This window comes from Nyctibius grandis, chromosome Z, assembly GCF_013368605.1.
Source record: "Nyctibius grandis isolate bNycGra1 chromosome Z, bNycGra1.pri, whole genome shotgun sequence".
NCBI classification, from domain to species: domain Eukaryota; kingdom Metazoa; phylum Chordata; class Aves; order Nyctibiiformes; family Nyctibiidae; genus Nyctibius; species Nyctibius grandis.
In genome coordinates, this window is record NC_090695.1 from 56,713,882 (window position 1) to 56,724,187 (window position 10,306).

The 10,306-nt window shown below is 42.7% G+C and overlaps 1 protein-coding gene across 3 annotated transcripts in view; it reads right to left on the reverse strand.

Annotated features, from left to right (window-relative positions):
- The window catches only part of FER (FER tyrosine kinase), a 221,027-nt gene extending 214,224 nt beyond the window's left edge, over positions 1-6,803 (reverse strand). For all 3 annotated transcript variants that reach the window (XM_068422476.1, XM_068422478.1, XM_068422479.1), the window contains exon 1: positions 6,759-6,803. The gene's annotated coding sequence lies outside the window, so the exon portion shown is untranslated. The remainder of the gene's footprint in view (positions 1-6,758) is intronic.
- Positions 6,804-10,306: the final 3,503 nt, after the last annotated feature.

Genomic DNA, 10,306 nt, shown 5'->3' on the forward strand with positions numbered 1-10,306 from the left:
CACCTTCTTAAACACTTAAAGTGCATAACAATTTTTAATACATACATGTATCAAATACATACCAGGGCTAACTTTTCAACATACATGAAGAAATCTATCGTTTTAGATCCAGTCAGTTTTGTTTGGGTATCACCAGCCTTTCCACTTATAAAAAACACTCCTTCTGACGAGTATTATTCTCATTTGAAAATGTGTAAATTGATCAAGCTTTAAGTAATGGATGCTACAACAAACAGTTAAAAGTTTGGATGCTTAACCTCCCAGGTCTCTGGAAAAATGGTACCAAACTGCACATGAACAAAAAAAGTATGCTTGAACTTTCACACAGAAATTTATTTGCATACATAGGATTCAGCCTAACTGACTTTTATTACAACAGATTTTTTTCTATCCCCAGTCTTTCATTCTGCACATCAAAAGTGTTCTTTCCAGAAATGATACTAAGAAGATAACTTTTCCTTTACAAGGCCAATGTTCTTCAGCACGTAGTACCATTCATGGATATTCTCGGGAAAAAAAAAACGTAGGGATGATAAGGTTTGTATTACAGGCAAGGGTTATTTAGGTCCCTCAGAATTCTTGCCTTCCTGTACTCTGAGACAGCTGAAGAGAATTTGTCTGACTGCATTTTTAAACCTGAAATCCCAAATTAATCCGAGAAAAATTCTGTAGAGGGACACAAGTCATCCTATTGTAACAGTCAAATGTTAACAAACATTTGCTTAATCACTGCTTTGGAAATGGCAGCTCCCACCTGCTGAAAGCAGACTAATCATATCCACACTGCAAATCCTGACATCTCCACTAGGCTCTCCAAGTCTGGCTAGGGGGACTTTGGTGATGACATTCTACAGCACGGGAGATCACCGGTGTCACAGCCCATCACAATGATGTTTTAGCAGCGTAATACGCAGGGTAGGCACAGCACGCTTTGTGGAAACATGAAGCCTTAGGTTTGAGGACACAAGGCATACAGGGATAGGATACCTCTGGAAGACTGTACTTTACAGGACATAAATCTGCTGCAGTATGCATCCATACTGTGGCTGGAACAGAGCCTGAAGAAAACAATTCCGTCAGCTGTGGGCAGGTTTCCTTTCAGAGGGTACCAGCTGGCTCCAGAAAGCAGGGCTAGCAAGCATGCAGCATGGAAAACTAAGAGGCCATGAAGGAAGACAAGGGATTGAATTAAACTCAGATTTTGACCTCAATAAGGATGTGTGTAATTACCTCCTCATATAAAAAAATAATCATTTAGATAAATTACATGATCTAGATGCAAATTAAATTTGTCAAAATAGTAGCTTCAGATTTACTTAACATATTCACTAATGACAGATTTCCCACTCCAATTTCAACATTCACCTAATCCAAAAGGCAGAACTGGATATTAAAAGGCCTTCCTCTATCTTTGTTACAGACCTTGAACTCTTTACAATTCTTTGCTTTTTTGGCTGTGCACTTCAACTGCTAACATATTTCTGTATTTGGCACATCAGGCATTTCCTTTTATCTGGTGAACTTCAGTTACTACATCTGCTGAACTGGTAAACAACCATATTATGGAAATTATAGAAAATATATTCTCCTTGGGAGAAAACACACCCTTCACAGCATCAACATACAACAAATATACTCATACCAGCAATAAGCAAGTGTGTGTTTTTCCATGCTTTATCTCTTTTAAGCAGTAAAAAGGTGCTCCAAAGTTGTATGATTTTCCTTAAGATTGCCTACAAAAGCATTTCTTACAACATTTTGCTGAAGGGATAGCACAATTGTTTTAAAGTACCATTATTTATCGTGTTTAAGCTGTCACATTTTTGAAACTTAGCCACTTCACTTGACTGCACCCCTTATCTGGAATTCCTTAACTTACTTGGGATACAAATACTGTGGGGTACTATTTACATTCATGAACATTTCAAAGCAGAAGCGGCAACTAGGAAGTCAGATGCTATCTGAAAGAAACCCAAAACATTAAAGAAAGCTTTTGCATAATTCACAAAAGCTGTATTTTTAACAGACACAGTGACAGTACGTGACACTGAACAGATTTTAACAAACTTAACACAATTTAGCAGCAGACACAAGAAGCTTTAGGTATTCAAAGATTAAGAAGGTTTATCCCAAGACCCTTCTCTCACTTGTTTACAGGTTCACCAAGGCTAAATTTTGTGATTTACTAGCCCAGCAGCTAAAAACCTCCACCAGCTGAGCCATTATTAATGTTATTTGTTTGAGCACTATAGCACCAAATATTCAATAAAATTATTCTTGCCTTTATTAAATAACCATTAAACCTATGCCCTTTCCCACTCTGGTCTCTTTTGTACTGAGAAAAACAACTCAGTTCAAACTGCAAACATTACATAGGTGATGATGAACCATGTAAATTACAACACACTGTCAATGTACGGAATAAGATTTTCCAATTTTTCTAAAGCAAAAAGGCATAAACAGAGCTGGAGAAAAGCAGCAAAGCTGACAAATCAAGTACTGAAATTAAGAGATTCACACACTGAGGATAAAAACCTAAATGCTACCGTCTTCAGAATATGCATTATGTGATGTTGTAATTACTTCCACAGTGCTTTTCTCCATAAATGCCTGACTCGTTTATTACAGAGGACGGAGTGCTCTGGGGATGATTCAGCATTCTGTCAGAGGGGCTAATCTTCACGACTCTATCACGCTCATTGCTATAATTGCATGTCTACCAGTTTCTAAACAGGCAATTTCAGGGAACAAAGGGCTCATGATTAATGCACTTTAACACTGTTCCGGATTCTATTTCTGCTTCTGGCAAAGAGCACTTACATAATATGCAACAATTCACAAACTTTTCACAGGCTGTCCCTGCTTAAAACGTAATTGATTTTTCATTAGGTCTTAATTATGGTAATTTATTTTGCTGCTTAAGCATAACTTCTGAATGTCTCAGCTCCTCATGTTAAAATAAATTGCTTTCAAAACCAAAGGTTCTGAGACTCTAAGATCAAATGATCACAATTACAAGAGACCTTGCAAAAGGTCTGTCTTCAGACCAAGATTTGAATACCATATAGAAAAATGCCTAATACGTGATAAACTATTAAGTAGTTATTAGCTAAGTATTTTCATTACTAGCAGTTAATAAGGCAGCATTCCAAATGGACTACAGTATTGTGCAAGCAGTACTGTAAAGCATACCTAAAGGACACATTAAGAGTACACATGCAATGTTTTTATTTCTCCCTTAACAGTTTAAAGTTTCATGTGATCCTCTTAACACCACAGAAACATCTCACAGTACGCAACTACTGCTGTACTGCGTGTTCACCCTATCAACAACATAAGGGCAAGATCTGGCCCACGTAGTAACTCTCCACTCAGCAGAAAATAAAAGCAACCGTATCAGAAAGCCTAACAAAATATCCCTGCTGCTGAAGGTGCAAGTTCACAATACAGACAAGAGTAAGCAGTCAGAGCTGTGTTCTAACAAGCCGGCTAATACATTTCAAAGATCAGGAACTGTGACAAACCTGTACAACTGGCCAGAAAACAGTTACTGATCCACAGTACAGTTATGAGCACGGAGAGCTGTCCCTACACACTGCTGTGACACTCATCTGTGTGTCGTGAGCTGGTTAGTAACAAGCTCAAATGTGGCAAAGAAAGTTTAAAATTGTATGGGGTTAAAGCTGTTTGGCATTTTCCCTCTAGTGTAGAAAGACAGCAATGCAAAAGAAGCTGGTGACTAGAGCAAATGCTAATTTGAGATCCAAAGTAGAACGATGTTACAAAGCACAATTCACCCATTTATATTAATAACAGCATTAAGTCTTAATTTATTGGGAATTCATTTTTATCATCATCAGGGAAACTCACAGAACGGAAAAAATCCCTATCAGACTCATTATACTCAAAATCAACCTGAACTCTGCATTTAGACTTGCAGGAGCAATTAGAAAACATTAGAGTCATGCTCTCAAGTATGTTTTCATGCTACGAGATGACAGGAATTAAAATCTTCCACGGCATGAAATTGTCATAAATAAAAAAAAAAAAAGGAAAAAAAAACACACCAAAAAAAAGCCATTTTAGAAGCACCCTTGCTGCTTTTTAAGAGCCGTTTCCAAAACTGCCTGTGCACCGTATGCAACCACACACATCTTCTCTCCAACCCTGGAAACAAAGCTACGAATTCCACTGATTCACTATTAAAAAAAGTTTCAAAAATAAGTCTTTCCAAAGAAATGCTACAGTTACCTAACACAGATGTCACACAGCAAAAACTTGCTCTGTATTTACGTGCACAGTATTTTAAATCCTTTAACTCCTAAGAAGATCGTGAATACTCAACAACTGCAAGACTATCTCTCCTGTATAATAAAACTCTCCACTAAGTTTTCAAAACCCATTTTTACAAGGCAAATACCTCAACATTATAATAAAGACAGTACCAAGTGGAGAGTTTTATCTTAAGATAGGAGCATATACACAGTTTACTTCCTGCCGGAATGAACCTAGGTTTTGTTCTCTTCTCTTGCTGCTCCTCTTCCCCCGGGCAAAAGAATCCCCCTTCCTTTTCCTAGACCCACTTCCCACACGCTGCAAAAAAACTCCTCCCTGTGAAGTGATGACCTCATGCTGCTAGCCCATCTCCTTGTATGGAGCAACGCCGGGCTTGCTGCCAGCTTTCTCTGCCTTCAGGCTGACACGGCAACATACCTTCCTTCACCCTGCTGCTTCCCAGCTGAAGCGGAGGGGGCAAGCCGGGCAGGACGAGAGGGGTCTCCGCATGGACAAAGAACGGACTGACAGACACCTGCCTCAGACTCGCGTCTAGCATAAACCTACTTCGTATCAGCAAAGCACTTCTCCTCTCTATTGCACGAGGAACTAAACTGAACTCCGAAAAGTATGGAAACACATCCTACATGACCTAACTGCAGTGCAACCCCACATAGATGAATCTTGCTTCCCCGTGTTAAATTTCTTTCTTCTGGTGAAGTAAATGTTACTTCTCTCCCTCTCTTAATGAAGACCCGTCTTATCTTCCTTTGCATCACTCGACTTTAAAATCCTGACTTTAAAATCCTCCCACCCCTTCTTCAGCCTGTCTTTGCTTTCAAGTGTCTCCTCAGAATTATTTCTACATGATCACTTTATACACTGGTAATTCAAATACCAACTGAAGAACCACCTTCCTTTGAAAGCTTCAATCGTGACACAAAGTTACAGTTGTAGGAAAGCAGTAAAAGATCTCGGTGACAATTAACAGAGGTTTTGCTCAGTTAAAATGTAATGTTGCACATACAAGACTCTCCTTCCAAGAAATATCGCCAAAGCTCAACTCTTCTGAGGCTAACGTTCCACACGTGTGTATTTTAAAGTTGTAACAGTACTGACAATTTGCTTCAACACATAAAAAGGAATTTTTAAAAGACGAGAACACACATTTGTCTCACCAACAATAATCACTACTGTAACTCAACCTATAACATGTCCAAGATTTGCTTTGACTGTGAGCAGATTAGAAGTATGAATGTCCCACCTCCTCAGGTCTTCCAAAGACTAGCACATACATGTAGTAAACTGTATCAGTCATCTCTTTATTATATATTATTTAGTCAGTACAATTAACTGAAAATACCCAGTAAATTCTTTCAGTCAAAAAGTTTCAGATGTTGCCCAGGTTCTTCTTAAGTTGCAACTTGCTAAAAAAAGCTGCGTTAAAATACAGCAGAGTATCAAAGCCACTTTGTGCAGGATTGTTATGTCAGCTACTTGGAAAGCACTGCTGCTTTCCCACAAACAGAAGACAAGCTGGCATTAACAAAGCCCTAGGTGTTCACATAGGAAGTGTCACTTCCAAGGGTGTATGCTCATGTAAACTCAAACAAGATAGAAACATACTCCAACATGAAAAGGGATGTTTAATGCCCTTCTATATATTTCGTTCTCAAATACCAAACGTGAGCACTTAGGACGCCTGCAGTTACCAAACCCACAAACACACAAAGCATAAAAACGCACATGAAAGCGCTGATAAGGCCCTACCTATGCAGGCTCTAAATCTAATGCTAAGTTGTGCATCATTGTCACGGCGTGGGGGGAGAGGAGGAAAAAAAAACAAAGCCAGGGGCGCTATAATTATTGGGCGGAGGGGGGGGGGGGGGCACACATCACAAAGTTCCACGCGGCAGCCGGCGCGCCGTCCCGCACTCCGCAGCGGTCACCGTGCCGTGGCGCAGCCGGGACACAGGCGGGGAGCAGACGTGCCGGGCACCGGCGGCGACAGGCGCGGCAGGAACCGGCCCAAGTCTGCCCTTTTCCTCCCTTCGCCCCCTAGCGCGGACCCCGCCGGCCCGGGGGCCCGCCCCGACCCGGCGCAGGGCCACGCGCCCCCGGCCCGACAGCAGCCTCGGGGGCGGGGATCCGCACCCACCGCGCTGCCTGCCCCGCCGGGGCGGAGCCGCCGCCGGGCGAGAGATGCCCCTGACGTCTCCTGGCGCCAGCGCCGCGGGAAGCGACCGGATGCCGCCGCCGTCACCGCCCCCTCAGAGGAAAGCGCGAGCGGCGTCGGTGCCCGCCCCGCCCGCCTGCAGGTAAAACCCCGCGCGGGGCCTACCCGCCCCCTGCACCGGCTGCCTGCCGGGCCGGCGGGCAGCTCACGGCAAGGGGCGGGGGCGGCCGCCCCTTGGCCCGGGCGCCGCTGCCGGGGCGCGGGTACCAGCGGCTGCTCCGCCGCGCCGCACACAGCACCCACCTACCTGACAAGCCGACCCCTCCAGCGCCGCGGGCGTCACAGCCCCACCAGACCCACGTGACCGGCGCGGGCCAATCAGCGTCAGGCTTCCCACTCCCTGCCAGCCAATCCGGGCGCTCCCCGCCTCCTGGTGACGCGCCGCATCTGGCGACCAGTCAGCGAGGGAAGATGCGCCACCGCTGCCGCCTCCCGTCTCGGAGAGACGGCGCGATTGGCGGGTGCGGGGTCGGGGCGAAGAAAGGAGCCGTGGCGCCCCGTGGGGGGCGGGGCCGCCCCTCCCCGCTCCGCCTCCGGCTCGCGGTGCGTCCGTCTCCCGGCAACGATTTTCTCACAAGTTCTTGTTTCAAAAGACAGGCTCAGAAACACCTGAGGGTTGGTGGAGAACGGGCCAGAAGGTGAGAGCCAAGGTTTAATAACTGGCAAGGAATATTTACATAGTGACCACGCTACAATACAATGTACGCCGGGTTTAGACGATTTGTGTAGTCTCCCTGATGTTTATTACTTGATCATGGAAACGTAGGCGCAAACGTAAAAGAAATGTATGAGACTAAAAGACGGCAAATCCTAAGCTGGACATCGCTGCTTATGGACAGATAGACAAGGAGGCTGGTTACCTTGACTCAGGATCAGGAACAGGTAACGAGAAGCAGAAAAGAAGAAAAAAAGAGAAAGAAAAAGGGAAAATAAAGGGGGGGGAAAGAAAGGAAAAAAGAAAAAGAAAACAAGAAAAAAGAGCTATTATAGTGACACTAATTTAGCTTTAAGGAAACTTCATGAATATTAAAGTGTTGTGTATTGTCTTTTCTAACAGATTGTGTTTAAAGCAAATGAAAAATTCAATTTAATTAAGTAGTAATAACAAAGTCTGATACCATGATGCATTGCATACATAACGGAAGAACATTATAACCCCATAACAGGCTAGATTAGAGTTACAGACAAATATCCTTTCTCAAAGCGTTGCCAGTCACTGGTGTTTAGGAAGGAGTTTAAAAAACAGGATCTGGGCAGAGCAGTCATTTTCCAATCCACGGCTTCTTAAGATAGAATTTGCTTTTAGACCAGAGTGTTAAAAAAGCACTGGTGAAACTTTGCAGTGTGCAGTTTTCTACGTCTAAACCAAGCCAATTTTCCTTTCAGTGATTTTTACTTTCAGCTAAGTCTCTTCTAAGTAACTGCACTTTCTGAAACTAACTGCATGTTTTTGCAGACAGTGTCTGCTTCTAGGACTGATAACGCTCGAAGTTTGTAGTTATCACTGAGGCACCGGTAGGGATGTTATGCAGAAAGGCTCCTACTGTACTTATTCCTAGAGAAACCAAGGTCACTGCTGAATTCCTCCCTGCTTACGAGTGAAGAGCCGAAGGGGGGTCACACCTGCAGGGACGAGCGGACAGGGCAGGTGACGCCAAATTGACCAACGAAGGTATTCCATCCCATACACATCATTCTCGGTATAAAGTGGGGGGATCACGAGGGTCTCGTCCCTTGCCTTCCCTTGCTTCTTCTGCTGTGTTTGGGTGTTTCTGTTGCTTTGGGCTGCTTTTACGTCTTGAGCCTTTGGCCAGTGTCCAAGGAGGACTCTGTCCACTTTCCTGCTGCCCCCGATCCCGATCCGTGCATCCCTGAATCCAGCTCTCGACCGTCGCTGGGCCCAGCCTGGGCCTTCCCGGAGCCTGCCCTGCAGTGCCGGTGGTGACGTTGCCGACATCGGGGGAGCTCGATCTTGGATTTGTATATATTTGTACATATTTATATATATATTTGATTATTCCAATATTATTATTATACTCTTTTTTTCATTATTGTAGTTTATTAAAATTGTTTTCACTTTCCAACCTGTAAGTCTCTCTCCCTTTTCCCTTTCCCTTTCCCTTTCCCTTTCCCTTCGGGTGGGGGAGAGGGTTAACAGAGAGCATCTGCCACAGGTTTAATAGCCAGCCCAGCTTTAAACCGTGACAGCCATTTATGCCTTTTTCATCCAAAACATCTTATAGAAATAATTTCCTTTATTTATCTGTTTATCACATTAGAAAGAATTACTTTCTTTTGTACCTTATCCATATACATCCTGAGGCAAGTTGAGACATATATACAGTTAATAGCAAGTTTGCATAATACTACATGCATAACAGAGAAAAAGGTCAAAAGCTATTTAATTGTAGTAGAAAGGGGGTTTTTAGGATGTCATTTACATTTGGATACTTTTCAACAATGTTATATTTGCAATAAAAGTCTTAATTTAGATGCAAATACTGAATTCAGTATAAGAAATCATCAATTAGAGGGGTTTGACAAATGCAGGTGCAAACAGCCTCATTCAGTTTTGGTTCAGCTATATTCAAACATAACCTATTCTATTGGGCAGATATCTTGTCAGTCAAGCTGCTCACATGCCTAAAGAAGACCTTTTATGATTATGTCTACAGTTTGATAGTTTAGCTGGCCTTGAGAGCCTTGAAGCTGATGAAAACTGGTAGACACTGGTATGAGGGTAGAAAAATCTCTCCTTGTTAGTTTTCTGATTAGAATTTTTGAAACTTTACTGAAGAACCTGCTTCACTTTTGAGGAAGAAAGTATTCCTTGCTCTTCATTGTAATAAGTTTTTTTCCCAAAACTTTCACATACTTGTTAAATAAAGAAAAAAAGGAAGGCCTATGTTGTAGTTACTGCAGTATAGTGTAGACATATGCAAACCATTTTGAAAATTGAATTGTTAATTTTATTTAGAAAGTGCAATTATTAGTTCAATATGAGAAGCTTTAAAAGTATATATTAGCACTTGCAATTAAAAGCCAAATTAACAGCTTTATTTCTACCAGGCTGCAGATGCTAATCCTTTTCTCTCTTCCCTATCCCAGTTTTCCAGGTCTGCATGCATTCCTCCACTCAGCCCCATACATGATTTCCTCTGCCCCATTCCTACCTGGCTTGACCCAGGGCCCACTATCTAACCTGAAGCAGAGAGGATGAGTCCTAAAAGTATCCAAAGGAGACAAAAAGGATCAGGAAAATGAATGTGCTTTTGCTTCAGCACATTCTCTCAATCCCTGGACATGCTTTCTTCCAGCCTCTCTCCTTTGCTTTTGCGTGTTAAATCCTACACGTTAAATCTATAGCTTCATGCTAAGCCAAAGCTGTTCAGCATCAGTACTTTAAACCTGCTGGTTTGGACAATGTAGCATTGAAGCATTGTTTCAGACCTTATTGCAAAATTCCCTCCTGACAAACTTGGCAAGTACCTGGACACATGCTGAGTTCTGTGGTGCAACATCTCAACCAGGCAGAGCACTTCACAGCTCAATTACCTGAAACAATAGCATCTGTCTAGTAAAAATACCTGAAAAATTCAGTTTAGTACCCTCGGTCTGTGTTCTCCTCTCACATGACAAATCATCTGTAAGTGCATGTTTTAATTTCTGCTGGCTTCCCAGCTACCAGAGAATTTTCAGTCTTTCTATCATAATCTATTCGCCTATCATTGTGACATTAGAAATGCCAGAGGATTTTCTCCTTAAATAGTAAAACTCTTCTCCTATTCAGTTAAA